This window comes from Saccostrea echinata, unplaced genomic scaffold (assembly GCF_033153115.1).
Source record: "Saccostrea echinata isolate AGI-Se365-2 ecotype Australia unplaced genomic scaffold, CSIRO_AGI_Sech_v1 ptg000033l, whole genome shotgun sequence".
Classification (NCBI taxonomy): Eukaryota; Metazoa; Mollusca; class Bivalvia; order Ostreida; family Ostreidae; genus Saccostrea; species Saccostrea echinata.
The window spans coordinates 27,695,765-27,708,077 of NW_026889782.1; positions in this window are offsets into that span (position 1 = coordinate 27,695,765).

Sequence of the window (12,313 nt, forward strand, 5' to 3'; positions counted from 1 at the left end):
TGTTTAAACTTACTGATCCGCTCCTCCCTTTTTGGATAGCCTAGGGTTAACGATGGATAAATCAATATTGTGTCATTTTCAGTTTTAGTTGTATTCTAAATCTAATTTTTTTTTTCATTATAAATATCAACAGAGTCAGATATAGTCTAAAAGTTGAAAAAATATATTCTTCTACATTTTATATTTCAATTTCATAGAAGAATTTTTCTGATCATTTCGCTATTCTTAGCTATATTTTACTGTCCAGCCCCCGCCTTCTGTCTCCATATCACAGAACACGTTGGTCTGACTCTCGTCACCAAAGGGACTTTTAGGACAAACACCGGACTGTGTGTGTCCCTTTTTATAGATGTCCTTACAATCTGTGTTTAGTTATAAACCTTAATATAAAAGGAATATATAAGACAGGAGAAAGCAGTTTGATGTCGTTCTTTATTTGCCTCGAAGTGATAATGGTCTGAAGCCTTTTTTACCGCTTTATACCTATGAGAGGAGAAACATATATGATATTTACTAAATTAAACATTACCTAAAAATGTTTTGAAGAAATTTCTATAAATATATCATAGATATGTCTCTTTAAAAAAATAATTTAATCATACTAATTTAATTAATTGTGAAGGTTTTACCGGGTGTTAGCCATCTCTTCTGTGATGCAGCTTGTTCTAATTGATAAGACCCACCACCTTTGTAATGGTTGTAATATCCATCATGGATTTTCTGTATGTGATTAAACACACTCTTTAGCTCTTCTGCGCCAAAGGCTCGAAGTACTAATGCTACGGCCAATTGTGCGGTGTGCATAAACTTTTTAGAATATGGGCCATAACTCAAGAACCCCTTGGTCAATTATTGTCAAATTTGACAAAGGACATCCTTGGCCTAAGGGCTCCCGTTTGTACTAAAACTAGGGTTGTGACACGTAAACAAGGGGAGATAATTAGGTAAATAATACCAAAAGTTCTGGTTGCTAAAACATTTTCTCAAACAAAGTTGACTAAAGATTACATTTTATTAAAATATAGATATTTTGCTTACTAGAAGGACTAGGATCATCAATTCTTGTCAATTGGTGCATCTAAGGACCTCATATCATGTTGACTCAAAAGTAGGTCACGGTGACCGTCAGTTGATGCATCTTGGGTCCCCAAAGTATGTCAACTTATAAGAAGGTCACCTTGACCTACTTTTTAGCTCTACTGTTTAGAGACCAGAAGAGCTTATGCGATAGTAAGGTGTCCGTCGTCTGTCTATCTGTCCTTCTGTAAACAATTTTTCAAAACACTACTCCTCCTACAGTTTTAGTCTGATTTCAATATAACTTGGCACAAAAGTAGATTACACTAAGATACATAATTCTGTGTATCGGTTTTTAACTTCTGTGAACAATGTTGCCATGGTTACTAAGAATAGAAATTTCCTTGAAAGAGTTTCAAAATGCTACTCCTCCTACAGTTTTTGTCTGATTTCAGTATAATTTGGCACACAAGTAGACTACTCTAAGATACATAATTCTAAGTATCGGTTTTTGATTTCTATGAACTGTTGCCATATTACTATAAATAGAAATTTCCTTGAAATACTGTCAAAATGCTACTCCTCTTACAGCTTTATCTGATTTCAGTAAAACTTGACACACAAGTAAACTACACTAAGATACAAAGTTATATATTTTTTTATTTTGTTGAATGATGTTGCCATGGTTACTAAAATCGAAATTTCTGTCAAATTCTTTTAAAAGGCTACTCCTCCTACAGTTCTAGTCTGATTGCAATAAATCTTAATAATACAAAAATCTCAATAAAACAAAAAGAGACCACACTAAGGATCATTAATCTATGTATTGCTATTGCAAAGTTTCAAGTCCAAGTGCTACTTTTATCTTCCATTCCAAGTACAAACCAGTAGAGCTACAGTCTCGTCAGAGACTTCTGGTTGAATTTTTATGGCTAATCCTTTTCAAAACAATTAAGGTAATTAATTCGAATACGGAGAGGTTTAGAATAATTAAATCTTGTAAGATGATGCATCTTGGAGCCATAAAACATATATTAAAAAGTAGGCCACAGTAACCTACTTTTTCAACTTTGCAGTCATTCGAGTTCAAAGCGTTTAGAGGTATATTTTGGACATTTTAAGGTCAATGATCATAAACTTTGTAAGTTGCTGCATCTTGGGTCATCGAAAAACGGGAACTGAAAATTAGGTCATTGTGACCTACTTTTGAAAATTTATGGTTAAATTTAGATATATTAGGTACTATTTGGCTTAGATTAATCAAACTTTGTCAATTGATGTATCATAGGTCCTCGAAGTAGGTCGACATAAAAGTAGGTCACCGTGACCTGCTTTTCAATTTATATGGCTGTAATTAAATATTTCGGGTAATAATTGGCTTAGAATCATCAAACTTTGTCAGTAGATGGATCTTTGATCCTAGGAGTAAGTCGACTGAAAAGTAGGTCACCGTGACCTACGTTTGAAAAATTACGGCTTTAATTAAATATTTCAGGTAATAATTGGTTTATAATCATCAAACTCTGTCAGTTGATGTATCTTGGGTCCTCAGAGTACAAGAACTGAAAAGTAGGTCACAATGACCTACTTCTGACATTTTATGGCTACATTTAAATATTTTGTGGTACTATTTGGCTTGGAATCCTCAAACTTTGTCAGTTGATGCATTTTGGGTCCTCGGAGTACGTCTACTGAAAAGTAGGATACCGTGAACTACTTTTCAATTTATAATTTAATATTCGGGCACTAATTGGCTTAGAATCATCAAACTTTCTCAGTTGATGCATCTTAGGTCCTCGGAATAAGTTGACTGTAAAGAATGTCACCGTGACCTACTTTTCAAGTGATATGGCCTCGGAATAAGTTGACTGTAAAGAATGTCACCGTGACCTACTTTTCAAGTTATATGGCTTAAATATATAGGGTACTAAGTGGCTTAGAATCATCAAACTTTGTCAGTTGATGGATCTGTGGTCCTCCGAGTTAGTTGACTGAAAAGTACGGCACCATTACCTACTTTTGAAATTTTATGGCTTTATTTAAATACATAGGTACTAAATAGGCTTAGAATCATCAAACTTTGTCAGTTAATGCATCTTTGGTTCTCGGAGTATGTTGACTTAGGTCACTCTGACCTAATTTTGGGATTGTATGGGTCCTCAAAATATGTCAACTGAAAAGTAGGTCACTTTTGAAAATATTTGGCTTTATAAAAATATTTCAGGTACTATTTGGCTTAAAATTATCAAACTTAGTTGATGCATCTTGGGTCCCCGGAGAATGACAAGTGATAAGTAGGTCACCATGACCTACTCACAGGTTTTAATTGGCTTAGAATCATCTTGGGTTCTCAGAGTGTTTTATCTAAAATGTAGGTCATGATGACCTACCTTTCGAATTTCAAGGCTTTATTTAAATAAATACGACCACTAGAGGCTTTAAATAGAAGTGATACTGGTTGTACAATTTATCAGAGGAGCGATTCAAGGCCCTTCAAGTAAGAATTGGACATGCAAGGTTTACCCATTCATATTTACTGAGCGGGGAACATCAACCTGAATGCATATATTGTGACTGTACAATAACTATAAACCATATACTTTTAGAATGTTCTGATTTTACGCCTGTTCGAAATGAACTTTTTTTTTGGTGTGCAAACAATACATGAACTTAAGTAACTGTGCTTTTTTTCTGAAAAATACATTAATTATATATTAATACAGCAATATTCGTTTAAAGATAGATCATTCTAAGAAGACGATTCATATTTAATTTTTTAGGAAGTTGTACTCATTGAGCAACATCCTCCACAAAGATTCAGACGCTTTAGAGGGTGTCTCCTGAAATAATTGTTCTTTATGTCACTTTTTGACTTTGATTCCTGCTCCTGTAACTCAATTCTGTTGCAAAGGAAATATATTTCTAAAAAAAAAAAAAAACTTCTATAGCATACGCTGTAAAGATGTTTTCAAACAAATGAACATCAATGTAACATTGTATTGTTCAAAATATACGGTAAGTTAAGTGTAAAAAAAATATTTAATAAATCTTCATTTTCATAACTGTTGACAGAAGAGGAATCTCTGTATCAATGATGTCCAGTCGTCGTATATTACTGTAACAGAGACCAAATGCGCTCCTTGTATTGTGTAACATTGTATTGTTTAATGCAAACGGTAAGTTAAATGAAAAAAATATATATTAAAAAAATCTTCATTTTCTTACTTCCGTTGACAGAAGAGAAATCTCTGTGTCAATGATCTCCCGTCCTCGTATATTAAATGGAAAAAAATACATTTACCTCCGTTGACAAGAGAAATCTCTGTATCAATGATCTCCAGTCCTCGTATATTACTGTAGCAGAGACCAAATGCTTTAATTGTGTTGTGTAACATTGTATTGTTCAAAGCATACGGTAAGTTAAGTGAAATTTAAAAAAAAAAATCTTCATTTTTAAAACCTCCGTTGACAGAAGAGAAATCTCTGTATCATTGATCTCCAGTCCTCGTAAATTACTGTATCGGAGACCAAATGCCTTGTGTTGTGTTAACATTGTATTGTTCAAAGCATACGGTAAGTTAATTGAAAAAAAAAAAATATATTTAACTTACCTCCGTTGACAGAAGAGAAATCTCTGTATCAATGATCTCCAGTCCTCGTATATTAAATGAAAAAAAAAATATTTAAAAAATCTTCATTTTCTTAGCTCCGTTGACAGAAGAGAAATCTCTGTATCAATGACCTCCAGTCCTCATATATTAAATGAAAGAAATATATTTAAAAAAGCTTCCATTTTCTTACCTCCGTTGACAGAAGAGAAATCTCTGTATCATTGATCTCCAGTCCTCGTAAATTACTGTATCGGAGACCAAATGCCTTGTGTTGTGTTAACATTGTATTGTTCAAAGCATACGGTAAGTTAATTGAAAAAAAAATATATTTAACTTACCTCCGTTGACAGAAGAGAAATCTCTGTATCAATGATCTCCAGTCCTCGTATATTAAATGAAAAAAAAAATTAAAAAAATCTTCCTTTTTCGTACCACCGCTGACAGAAGTAAAATCTCTGCATCAATGATCTCCAGTCCTCGTATATTAAATGAAAAAAAAAAAAAAAAAAAATCTTCCATTTTCTTACCTCCGCTGACAGAAGAGAAATCTCTGTATCAATGATCTCCAGTCCTCGTATATTAAATGAAAATATATATATATATATATTTAAAAAATCTTCCATTTTCTTACCTCCGTTGACAGAAGAGAAATCTCTGTATCAATGATCTCCAGTCCTCGTATATTCCTGTAACAGAGACCAAATGCCTTAATTGTGTTGTGTAACATTGTATTGTTCAAAGCATACGGTAAGTTAAGTGAAAAAAAAATCTTCATTTTCTTACCTCCGTTGACAGAAGAGAAATCTCTGTATCAATGATATCCAGTCCTCGTATATTAAATAAAACAATATGTTTAAAGAAATCTTCCATTTTCTTACCTCCGTTGACAGAAGAGAAATCTCTGTATCAATGATCTCCAGTCCTCGTATATTAAATGAAAAAAAAATATATATATTTAAAAAAAATCTTCCATTTTATTACCACCGCTGACAGAAGAGAAATCTCTGTATCAATGATCTCCAGTCATCGTATATTACTGAAACAGAGTCCAAATGCCTTAATTGTGTTGTGTAACATTGTATTGTTCAAAGTATACGGTAAGTTAAGTGAAAAAAAAATAAAAATCTTCATTTTCTTACCTCCGTTGACAGAAGAGAAATCTCTGTATAGATGATCTCCTGTCCTCGTATATTAAATGAAAAAATATATATTTAAAAAAATCTTCCATTTTCTTATCTCCGTTGACAGAAGAGAAATCTCTGTATCAACGATCTCCAGTCCTTATATATTACTGTAACAGAGACCAAATGCCTTGTATTGTGTAACATTGTATTGTTCAAAGCATACGGTAAGTTAAGTGAAATTTTTTTTTTGAAAAAAAAAATCTTCATATTCTTACCTCCTTTGACAGAAGAGAAATCTCTGTATCAATGATCTCCAGTCCTCGTATATTTAATGAAAAAAGAAATATATTTAAAAAATCTTCATTTTCTTACCTGCGTTGACAGAAGAGAAATCTCTATATCAATGATCTCCAGTCCTCGTATACTACTGTAACAGGGACCAAATGCCTTTATTGTGTTGTTTAACATTGTTGTTCAATGCATACGGTAAATTAAGTGAAAAATATATTTAAAAAATTTTCCATTTTCTTTCCTCCGTTGACAGAAGAGAAATCTTTGTATCAATGATCTCCACCCTATACGTACTCTGGGAATATTACAGAATAAAAAAATTAGGAAAAGAAAGAAATTGAATTATTTATAGATTTAAAAAGATGAAACATAAACGAGTATACAACTTTTTATGGCCACTCGTTTCAAGGTACTGCAAATACGAATTTTTCAGTTTGTAAATAGACAACTCTACATTAAAAATCACATAAAATATTAAATAACAAAAATATGTTGTGGTAAGAGTAGAAAAGTACATTTGAAAATGAAGCTTCTGAAAGCCTACAGTAGTGACGTCACAGCAACATTACTTAAATTATTTTTTTCTATTCTAAAGGCAACGTTCTGAAAATTTTAAATATTTTCACAACTGCGAATAGTGATTATTTATGTGGAAGTTTCAATAAGATTGTCAAAGCCCTCTACGAGAACATTCGCGTTTAAGGATAAACTGTTGGATTTTTAAGTGATCCAAAACAATTTTACAGCATAATCGAAGGCAGAAATATGTTTAGAGACAATTTGAACCGACATTTTAAGTTAAAATATTAGCATGCTTTTCAACCCAGAAAGACCAGTGAAGGTACAACGTAAACAAACCGGAGTGGCATACCTTTCTCTCTAATAATGTATAGTGGGGTATTTCTGTGTGGAACGGTACATGAGCTTTCAAGATTTTTTTTTCTAAAGGTATACATGATAAATGTGTGAAATAATTATAATTTGTGAAAAAGGTCCTACAAGCCCGGGTTTGAATAGGGAGAGGGGTCCTGTTCACAATTACCCGTTGTAAAAATATGGCGCAATTGAGCTTAAAAGACATGTCTGAGTTGGATCTTTTATATTGTTGGCTACATTTTAACCTACCGGGACTGTCACTATCCTCCAATTGAAATGAGATCCTACCTTTCTTTTGCTTGTCTTTTGACAAAAATTGTAAGAAGTCAGTATACTACTTTGACCATATTTTAGACTTCATTTTATCTGAAATCCTAACACGCCTTGAAATTCGGCGATAGGAAAAGATTATGTTCCAAAAAAGTATAGAAAAAAACAGTGCATTCAGTTCATCTACAATACCGTTGTAATTAAAACTTTGTTTTAAACGTGGCAATTATTCGCACAGGTAATATGTTGATGTAGATGATGATGTAGCCTAGGGATAACGATGGATAAATCAATATTATGTCATTTTCAGCTTCATCGGTATGTGATAAATCTAATTTTTTTTTTTTTCATTATAAATATCAACGGAAATAGAAATAGTTTTGAAGTTTAACAAAAAATATATCCTTTTATATTTCAGATTAATAGAATTCTGATGATCATTTTGCTATTCTTAGCTATATTTTATTGTCCAGCCCCCGCCTTTTGTCACCATATCACAGAACACGTTGTTCTGACTCTCGTCACCAAAGGGACTTTTAGGATATACACCGGAGTGTGTGTGTCCGTTTTTATAGATGTCCTTACAATCTGTGCTTAGTTACAATCTGTGTTTAGTTTTAAACCTGGATATAAAAGGAATATATAAGAACAGGAGAAAGAATTTGGATGTCTTTCTCCATTTGCCCTGAAGTGATGATGGTGTGAAGCTTTTTTACCACTTTCATACCTATGAGAGAAAAAAACATGATATTTACTAAATTAAACATTATCTAAAAATGGTTTGAAGAAATTTTTATAAATATATCTTATAGATATATCTCTTAAAAAAATATTTTAATCCTACTAATTTAATTAATTATGAAAGCTTTACGGGGTCTTACCGTGTGATGCAGCTTATCTAGTTGGTAAGACTCGTATCCTTTGGTCGTCACATCCATCATGGATTTTGTGTACGTGATTAAACACATTTTTTCCCACCTCATCACATTAGTTAGTTTGGCTTTTTTCTGAAAAATACATTTATTATATATATTTACAGCAATACTCGTTTAAAGATAAGATCATTTTAACAAGAACGATTTATATTTTATTTTTGGGAAGTTGTACTCACTGAGCAACAACATCCTCCACATAGAAACAAACGCTTTAGAGGGTGTCTGCTGAAATAGTTGTTCTTTTCGTCAGTTTCTGACTTTGATTCCTGGACCTATAACTCAATCATTTGTTGCGAAGAAAATATTTTTTTTTAAACTTTGATACCATACGCTTAAATTTTTTTTAAAAAACCAACATCAATGTTACATTGTATTGTTCAAAATATACGGTAAGTTAAGTGATTTTTTTTTAATCTTCATTTTCTTACCTTCGTTGACAGAAGATAAATCTCAGTATCAATGATGTCCAGTCCTCGTATATTACTGTAACAGAGACCAAATGCGTTCATTTCAAAATTAAGAATGCAAGCTATTGAATTACGTAGAGTGAGAATATGCCACATCATAGACTTTTTGTAAATTAATATAGCATCCTTACATTAGTCGATTTTATCTGCTCCATGCACCCCCCCCCCCCATTTCTGTGCTGCATGTAGTTTCTGTGCTGCATGTAGCAGTTTTCTTACTAACGGTGCAGCATGTAGCAGTTTTCCCACTATCGGCGCGTAAAAGTATGCACACGGTAGAGATAGCTGACAATGCTTTTAATAACCATCGTCAAGCTTTGACCGTCTTTTTTCTTACTAAGGACAGTCTTTTTCTTCCAATTCTTTAGCCCTGTAATGTATATAACGCTTAAAGAGGTTTCATCCACAAATTGAATCTGTTAGGATCTCTGGAGGCTCATGCAGGGAAAGTAAAAATTGAAACACTTGTGGATAATAATACTAAATAGGTTATACATATTTATGGATTTAAGCACATAATGATTGAAATGCACTTCAATTGGGAAAACTTAATTTTACAACTTATATCTAGTATTCAACCATTTTAAGACTTTTGGTTTAGAAAATAGTGAACACGACCTTCTTGTATTCCAGATAAGAATATCTACAATAATTAGAATTATTGTCCTGACAGAGTGATGGAAGTGAACGGCGAATACAGTGCCAAAGAGAAGTTTTCAACATCTTACTTTTAAAGGAAAAAGGAAGGAAAACCTACATTGTTTTAATTTTGAACAAGGGGAAGGGTCTTTATGTTGTTTTCTTTAATCAAAGTCATTGTCGCAAGTTAAGAAATAAAGAGGAGGAAACCCAAATCGCAGGCAGGGTACCCAGATTGGCAGAATATGGCATGGGATAAGGTGGATAAGGGAAATTTGACTGTCCCAACACTGGTAGAGAAGTATAAGAATGTCAAATCTGCCAAACTTTTGTAATCATTTTGCTCATCTACCCCGGACCATTCATACTTCTCCCCTTCAGACAATCAGCTACAACATTAGCAATTTTCCTATCCTCAGCTGAAGCAAATATCTTCGTAGATCGCCCACATAAATCTTCAGAATTTTCACATATTTTACAATCGCAGTACAGTTAAGGCTACACATGAAGATAACATGGTAATGAGGTCATAATGAGGTTTGACGTCATGACAGTTGCTCCGCCTTAATAGATCTATAGAAGGAAATAGAGCTCAAAAAAGCTATTTAATGATGATTGCGAGAATTTGTTATGAATGCCTGTATTTACATGTTTAAATAAATAAACATTAGTGATTTTCTCTTATATAATAACAATACGCCTTCGAAATAATTCTCTTTTTATTGTGTCGTTTGGCTGCATTCGGCTTCATCCAAGCGCTTGCACTCGGTGACACGGAATGTTGTTTACATCTAAAAACGTGGCGACAGCGGCTGAGTTGAGATATGCAGTGGATAAATGCAACAATCAGGCTATCTTTAAAGAGAATAGGGATAAAACAAGAGACACAGGCCTTGTTCATCTTTTTGATGAGATGATGACGTTTTTTCGGGAAAACATGGAAAACTGAGACGATCCGCAGTACCTCCCTAGGTCCCTTTCTGTTCATTAAGGTGTGTATGCGCATATAGGTATTAACATGTATTCTTTATTCTTTACATCGAAGTAAAATAACCGGAACATATACAATAAAATGTATTATTACAGTCCGTCACGAACTGTAATGCAGTGCCTTGTGTGTATGCCCCCCCCCCCCCCCTTACACACACACACATAAACATTCAATATACAATTGTTTGTTTTGTTCTGTTTATTGTTTTTTATGACTATGATTTCGGACAATGGACATTGTTCATCTTTATGCTCCACTGTGGGCCCAAATTGGTTGAATAAATATTCTATTCTTTTCTAAACACACGCATTATGAAAGTTGCATACTTTTAAACATGCAATGATGTTGTCCTTTGGCATACATGTACAAACATGTTACATAATATAAGCACAGCATGTCATGATATCAAATTATAATTTAGATGCAGTTACACTGTATTTGTGAAGTCAAACTCCACAGTGTACAATGTATGTGCACTATACATACAGGAGTATAAGACCCTATACATTTTAATTTGTACCTCTGGCAATCAAAAATATGTGCATTTTATGCTTTCAGTTTTTACCAGTGTTTCATATTTTAAATTCATCCGTAGAACTTTTATCTATCTGTATCACTAGGCTGTTAATTTGTAGAATTTCTACATTAATGAAGGTAAAATATTTGAATTTTCATTTGTCTGACTACATGTATATTAAGTCAGTCTTATATGTATATACATGTATTTATGAACAGTTTATATGTATAATTTTTTAATCATTGTAGCTGTCACAGAACTGGTTAAAACTGGCATTTACATCAGACAGATCTATCACAATAGATGCATCAATTTCTCCACTGGGTATGATCACACTAAAGCATTTCACATTAATTTTATAGTATGCCAGTGTTAATTTGTTTTTTTAATTTTGTATAGGTGAAAGAATTAAATGTTATCTCTAGTATATTGATTTTTTTTTTCTTTTTTTTTACTTAAAGTAAGTATAGCTACCAATTCTACTTTTGCAAATGTCATAGGTTTCAATTTCCCAGAAAAGTTTTGTATCAAAAAGTTCGTTTCCATTTATGTTATGAATTTCAGAAAATATAGTATAGCATGGTTTTGCACAATGCAATGTCATTTCATTCTACAATAGTATTCATTATGTATTTCACTCATTACATATATATTGTGTTGTAGCTACTCCCAAACAATTTGAACAATTCATTCAGGCAGAAAGTGTTTGCACCAATAAAATAAAAAATAAGGTATGCTCCATATTAGCTATAAACCATACATATTCCTAGCAAGATTATTGAAATGTTTTGATAATAAAAACAGTAGAGTTACAAATGTATACATGTATATGCTTTCCATGTTACTCAATGCATTGTTTTGAGTATCACTTTTTAAAAGCACCAATGAACTTTCCATAATGGTATTTCATTTTGTTTTCGAATCGATTTCATCCAGAAGAACTGTTTGAACTGTGGACTGTTTGAAATATTTTGTACCTGCTCAGAAATCCATTCACAGCCTGCCTTTGAATTTGAAAAGCTGTTTTTATTAAATAAATTTTCTAGATAAATAATACTTTGAATTTTTAACAGTACAATGGTGTGAAAGTTTGGAGGCTGGTAAGATTTGAATATCTTTAATTGCATGTATTCTGATAGGCGCATAGCTGCCTATAAGCAGGTGCGTACACATCGTTTTCAAACGGGGGGGGGGGGGGAGAGATTTACGAGAAGAGAAAAATATCAATACCATCCAGCAAATATTTGTGTTTCAAATTATTTATCTCGTATACTGTTTCAATTCAAATTCAATTTTATATTACCTTGTCTTTATTAAAAAAATTGTAATGTTTTATCAAATCATTGCCAAAACCAAATAAAACATTCATTAATTTGTAATTCTTCTACAACACATTGATAATTTTTTAAAAGATCTTTGAGAAAATATCAACCATGGAATGCTGTGATCCACTAGAATATGATTTGAAATACAAGATTATTTTTGTTAATAATTGAAATTAATTATATTTTTTGCTGAAAGTTAAAAAAGAGTAGATGATACCAATATAACTTTTTAAAAATAATTTAGCCTCTA